The following is a 7050-nucleotide window of genomic DNA, read 5'->3' as shown; positions in this document are numbered from 1 at the left end:
GGTTGCTTCCAGGCAGATGGCTCCTTGTATCACCCACGAAAAGACACTGTGGGACTCTTCCACTTTTCTCTCCTTAGTGGATTTTTTTTATAGTGAGGAAAAGAAGAGAAGAGAAGGGGAGGGGAGGGAAGAGTTACAAAGGGAAGACAACATCATCTGCACCTCCATTAAAAAAACTCGTTTGTGGCAGAGTTATTGTACAATAAAAGCATCATCTGGAAGCACATCAAGAAGACCTTTTGGGTTGGCCTAGATGAGGAGACTATTCGAGGAGTGTCGATCTTGTGGAAACATCTTCCCAAACCCTGGCACAGAAGGATCAGCTTGCAAAGCAGCAGATGACCTTATTTAGTCGGCAAAAGACATAGGCAACATATTTCATCAAAAACTGTGGGTGGACACATGATCCTAGAGACCGCAGGCCACCAAAGCCAACCCTGTCACAGCAATGATGTGTTTAGACTCCAGGGAGGAAGTGCAGACAAAACGGCTGGTCCAGCGTTCCTTCTCAGCAGTTCTGTGAAGCAAAGCAATCTTGACGTCCTTGCCAAAGAAAGCAACTCACCTGCCCTTCCACCTGGAGGTAAGGAGCTGTCATGGCAGCTGACAACAAGTACAGAGAGATAAGAACAGGAGAAAGATCTGGGACAAAGTAATGTCAACCCTTACAAAATCAGGGACATTTCTTCAAGAGAATAACATTTTAAAAAAATGACCCTAGAGAATTAGCAACACCAGGGTTCAAGGAAAGAAATGTAATAGAGGTACAGCAGTGACCAAATTACTTGGAGGACTTGCTGCCAAGATCAAGGGGGAAGATTCAGAAAGCAGGGAAGAGGCACCGTATTTTTCTTTGGCATTGAAAGGGTCTGAACAGCCCGCTCCCTCTCCCTCTCTCTCTCCCTCTCTCTCACACACACACAAGACTATTTCAGTAAAATCAGAGATGGACAACCTATAGCCCTTCAAATCCTGTGAGGACACGGGGAGTTGTCATCCTATAATTTCTGGAAAGCCACAAGTTATCTGCCCCTCTGCCACAAACCTTTGATTGGACTATCTCAGCCCTAGCCGTTGGCCATTCTGACTGGAGACGATGGCAGTTGCAATTCAAAGGACACCTCCTCCTGTTTCATGAATAAAGAAACATATACAACATTTCAGCATGTGTTTTAAAAGATTCTTGACAAGAAGTTAGACCAACCTTCTATTCTGCCTTTTAATGAAACCATTACCCTTCTTGGTCAAGCATTCTTTACTTATTGAGACAATATGTACTCCACCCTACCAGCATTAGCTGGAGAGCAGTTTTAAAAACAGTCGCTGAAAGGAAGTAAAAGGCAGGTATTTAAACTTAGGCTGCAATCCTATATATACCAGATCCAGCAAACCTGTGGCCTACTATTCTCTTCATCCGTCACTACAGGCCTGGAGGCCAACCAGAGTTTTTCCCCTGCTGTTTTGCATTCTCATCTGAGAGAAAGCTCATCCAAGACAGTGCTATTTCACAGAGAGAGAAAAAATACAGAATTGGGCTCTAAAAGACACAAATATTTGTGTTTCGCAGACACTGAACCTTCAGCTAAATGTGTCATTGGCAAGCTCTTGAGCAATGCTGAAAATGTAAAATACAACCCTGGTTTGATTTCCAGCATTCAAAGAAAAGAACGAGCCCTTGTGAAATAATGCTGTCACCAAATCAAGAAGAGCTGCCTTCACAGCTAGACCCACAATATGGACATTTCATATTCGGAAATATATAGCTGCATGGCTATGCCGTGAGACTGAGAGTGCAATAGGGAGAAACCGTTCCGTCTCTTGAACTGCAAGTCCCGGGGTTTGTCACCCTCTACCCCAAGCTGGCCACAGTCACTTTTTATTTAGAAAAAAAGGGGGTGGGAAGAAGAAGTCAAAATCTAGAGAAGCACACCACACATGAAATGTCAAACCTGTCAAACCCTTCTTGAATGCCATCCTCTCACGCTGCACTGCAACTCACTGCAAAGGTAGAGCTAACACTTTGCTACATGCTGATTTTGCAGCGACTCCTCCTCTATTAAAATGAGCCATGAGTGGGTATGTCACTTTGTTTATAAAGGTTGTGTCTATCGGCATCTATCCCTATGTATACAAAATATTGTGGTGAACGAAATAAAGAGGGCTTCTTGACATATGAGTCCAGAAGGGCAAGAACCCGTGTTCACTCTTCTCGAGCAATCCCTTTGCCACTAACCTAGATTTGTAGCCATCAAATACGGGAAACAGCCTAGCAAAACTGAAGCTCTCACCTGTACTTCTAGACTCTTGATACGACTGAAGTAATCCAACATTGATTCATCTTTTTAAATGCACACTTGGAAGAGTAGGTTTCAGCCGAGATGCAGTTTTGTTCCCAGCTCATTAAACTGTGAATTCTGAAAGAACTAAAGACAAACACTGGTCTGGGGTGTATGAACCGTTGGCATTGTTCAACAGAAGACCTCACACAATACACAAAGAATGTACTTTAGGACTGCACAGTTTGTCAAATAGTCTTAAATTAGAAGTCAAAGCAACACAAAAAGCTGCTGATGACAGCTGGCCCAAATCCACGATATTTTGTCAAGGCTATCAGCTCAAATTAGTTTTGCAAAATGATGGCTGAAATCCTGTCTCGCAGTGTGTAACATTTAATGCCTATGGGGATTTTTTTAACTGATGGTAATTTGCTTCCAAAAGTTACGCCCTTTATGCAACTGTGCAACAGGATTTCCACCAGCACATTTGGCCAGCCCTTTCATGCTAGACAGAAAAAATACGGAATCTTGGCAGAGCAACACATCACTTTGGAACACGCATTTGTCTATGGTTCTTCAGGAATTTACAACTGATGAGCTAGGAACCAGACTGTACAGTGGGGTCTCTACTTAAGAACTTAATCCGTATTGGAAGGTGGTTCTCAAGTTGAAAAGTTCTTATGTTGAATCTGCATTTCCCATAGGAATGCATTGAAAACCATGTAATCCGTATCTGCTCTTTTCCGTCCATAGAAACTACAGTGGAACCTCTACTTAAGAACTTAATCCGTTTTGGAATGGTGTTCTTAAGTTGAAACATTCTTAAGTTGAAGCAAAATTTCCCATAGGAATGGACTGAAAACCAATTAATCCGTTCTGGCTGTTTTTTTGTTATGTAGAGGTGTGTTCGTACATTGAAGCATTAGTTCCCATAGGAACTAATGCAAAGCTGGTTAATACGTACTCTACCACTAGGGGGGGATTTTTTTTTAACCTAAGATGACCTAAGGTTAAAAAAAGAGCAGGAAAGGTTTTTTTTCCTGTTCTTATCTTGGATTTCTGTTCTCAAGTAGAAGCAAAATTTAGCAAATGGAGCTGTTCTTAAGTTGGATTGTTCTTAAGTAGAGACGTTCTTAAGTAGAGACCCCACTGTATCTAGTTAAGCTTACTCTTCCAGGTATGCCTTATCCTTTTCAAATCGCATTCGCTGAAAGCTATGGATACCAAATACACTTGGACCAATTTTATAATGGCAAAAAAATAAGCCTGCAACATGTTTCTCCTGCAAGTTGATAATAAATTAGCAGCTGATTTAGTTGAAACTCAAGCTGATCCTGACATGAACGCTCATACAATGCACGGATTGTGTTGTAACACTGATTCTCCATATGAAAAACTGTAGACCTGTGGATGACAACAGTTTTCCAAGAATTTTTTTCTAACACAAATCTTATACCTTTGAAACAGATAAAGCTTCAGAGATGGAAAGTGGAGCTTTTCTCATCGATATGTGTTTGCACTGGAAAATCTACAAGGGAGCTGATTGTGAAGGTGTTTATACTCTCTAGGCTCTTTTTCCCTGGAATGACCTCAGATTAATGTGCATATAAATTAAATCCTAATTAATCAATTAAATTAATCAGATTAAATTAGATCAAGGATTGCCCACCCCAGGTAAGGACAGGGCAATTAACAAAAACCACCAATCCAATAGTGAGGAAGAAAAATACTACTCTTCATTAGATACTAATTCATTTTAATTGTATGACTGTTATAATGATTTGTTATTTTTCACTGAGAATGAAGGCTTTAAGAAAACAGCCAGAAGGCATACAACTCACCTGGGATAGTTGTCTGAAACAGAACTCATTTATTTCAAGTTTGTTGTCCTAAACAGGCCTTGTTATCAATGGAAGGCAATGCCAATAAAATGCCAACATTTCTGTACCTTTAATAGCTGGAAATGTTGGCATCTTGCTTCCTGGATTCCCACATGAGATACTGCAGATGTTACAATTCCCTCCTCCAAATAATTCTTGAAAGTTTTTTTAAAAGGCTCTGCCCTTCATACTTAAATGCCAGTCACCTGCCTACTTTACTCATTTCAATATTGCAGTCACCGTTGAGCTGTGCATTGCTCTTGAGGGCCAGAGGAACCTGGAGAAAAAAAGTTCATGGCAAAACCAGGGGCTTAATAAGAGCTACATGGAGGAGGGCGACCCCGCATGTCTCCTATCCAGTTTCCCCTTTTGACATCAAGTGCCAGCGCAAACAAGTGACGTGGGACAACTATGTGCAATCTAAAGAAGTGGTTTCCCCAACCTGTGAATCTCCAAAGGTTGCTGGACTAACATTCCCAGAATTCTTCATCACTAGCCACAATGGCTGGGGCTTCTGGGAGCCAAAGTCCAACTTCATCTGGAGAACACGGGTTGGGGAACTGGTGATCTAGAGAGCCACGTCCTGTGTTGCACGCGGATACTAGGTGTCCCTTGAAAAAGATGGCCCCATCAGATTCCCTTCCTTGTCTTTGCAACTGGCCATTTCGCCCGGCAGAAAGCATTCCCCACAGGTGCCTGGGCAGGGCTTCCCACAGCACCTGGGTGGTGACACCTCTCAGACTGAGGGCGAGGGACTGAGAGAGACAGAGGGCAAGGAAAGGCGGGGGCTCCTCTTCATTCCTCTCATGTGCTTCAAAGTTTGGGGCCCCAGATGAGCTTTCAAGGAAAGTTACTTTCCAAGCTCTGCCCTTACGTGCTGTCTTAGCCAAAGCTCCCTGGTTCTGGATCCATGGCAAAAGTGACTCGCCTTTGAGACGGGCCACTGAGAAATCACTGAGACACCCACTAGCCTCTCAGGTTTCACCCAGATACCCCACAGCTGGATCCACACGGCAGAATAAGGAAAAGGCACATTTTAGCAGGGCCAGAGGTTCCGGAGCTGAGCAGAGGGAGAGCAGCCAAGAAATAAAAGGAGGCTAAGTTTATGCTTGCCATTATCCATCCACTTTTTACCTCTGTATGTATGGACCTATTGTTCCGATGTTACACCATTTCCAGGAACCAGGCAAAGAAGCCGTGCTGAAGCAGAACAAGCGACATTCTAAGCTGTGAGTTGCTTAGCAAAGCCTTTCTCTAGAAGTGGGACCGGGGGACGGTTATGGCATTAACCAAGGCAGTAGCTTTCAGCTTTTGGCCTTTCTGATATGTTGAACTTCAATTTCTAGCTTTTGGCTGAAGGTTCCAGGAACAGAAATCTAAAGTCTGAGAATTCATTTAAGAGCCACAGAGATCTGGGCTTCCCAGTGAGACACACTTTTTTCAGAAATGACCAGTCCCAAAGCTTTTTGTGCAAAGGAAGTGAGGGGTTTCTGCTGAAAGGAGGATGTGTTTGGGGGGAACCCCATGTTAGTGTAAAGAGTCTTATCCTCCATGTACAAAATGCACGGGGGCTACTGAGGCAGAGCAAAAAGCATGGTTTCTCTGACAGATCCCTTTTAAGGAGGCCTCAGGCAGATGTGCCTCCCCATCTTCCATTCTGTTTGCCAATAAGTCTCATAGTCAAACCCCTTGCCTTCTGAAATAGCACCCAGATGAAACCGCAGTATTACCAACTCATCTCCCTAAGGCAGGGATGAAGGTGATGCCAGGAGAACAAAACATCTGGAGAGAAGGATATTGTGCACAAAGTGCTGTCATATCCTGGGTAAAACAGTGATATAATTATTATCTGTACTTTGCTTGGCTTTCAGGTTGGCGTTTACCCAGGCTTCATTCCCCTTGGAAAGGGGGGAGCAGAGATACTCTAATGTCTGAGGAGTAGTGTATTTATGAATATGCAAGTTGATCATATATGTGGAGGCAGGCAACGCAGCACTTCTACAAGACAATGCAAATCTCTTACACAACTCAGATTCCCCTGACGAACATACAACACACATACACCCTGCAGCTGCTCGGACTCCCACAGGGCCTGCTCCCAGAGAGGTGTGCCTTCCATGATGGCAGCCTCATTCTCCACCTGCCTCTCTTCCAAAGTCTCCTTCTGCTGCTTCCACACAAATCCTACTACATCCAAAGGGCAGAGCATACACTTGTTAACTCATTCAGACAAGCCAAGGAAAATTGGTCTGTTTCTTGCCCGCTGCAAGACCTCAAGGAACCAAATTTCTGAGCCCTTGGCAGAATGAATTTGCCTGATAAAAGCTTGGCCTTGCCTGATCAGGTGGCTGAGATCATTCCACTAGTATCAAAGTGGTTTCCTTTTCTGCCATATGAAAACTATATTGTGACCCAGCTTGTATCCCAATTGTGGCCCAAAGATGGCATAATGCATTACGCAAAGAAATAGATAGATGACTATGAAGATACTGAAAGATACCCTGCTTCCTGGAAAATAAGACCATAATCTGAAAATAAACCCTAGTATGATTTTTCAGGATGCTCGTAATATAAGCCCTAACCCCACCCCCGCCCTCCACCATTGTGCAGCAACCAGAAGAAGGTGACATGACTGTAAAATAAAACATCCCCTTAAAATAAGCTCTAATGTGTTTCTTCAAGCAAAAATTAATATGAGACCCTGTCTTATTTTCGAGGAAACATTGTAGTGGTTGTTGTGGGTTTTTCGGGCTCTTTGGCCGTGTTCTGAAGGTTGTTCTTCCTAATGTTTTGCCAGTCTCTGTGGCCGGCATTTTCAGAGGATTGGAGTAAGAACTCTGTCCTACTCCTGTCCTCTGAAGATGCTGGCCACAGAGACTGGTGAAACGTCAGGA

The sequence above is a fragment of the Pogona vitticeps genome, chromosome 1 (genome assembly GCF_051106095.1).
Source record: "Pogona vitticeps strain Pit_001003342236 chromosome 1, PviZW2.1, whole genome shotgun sequence".
Lineage (NCBI taxonomy): Eukaryota > Metazoa > Chordata > Lepidosauria > Squamata > Agamidae > Pogona > Pogona vitticeps.
The sequence above is the reverse complement of the archived record's forward strand: the minus strand, read 5'-3'. Positions refer to the sequence as shown.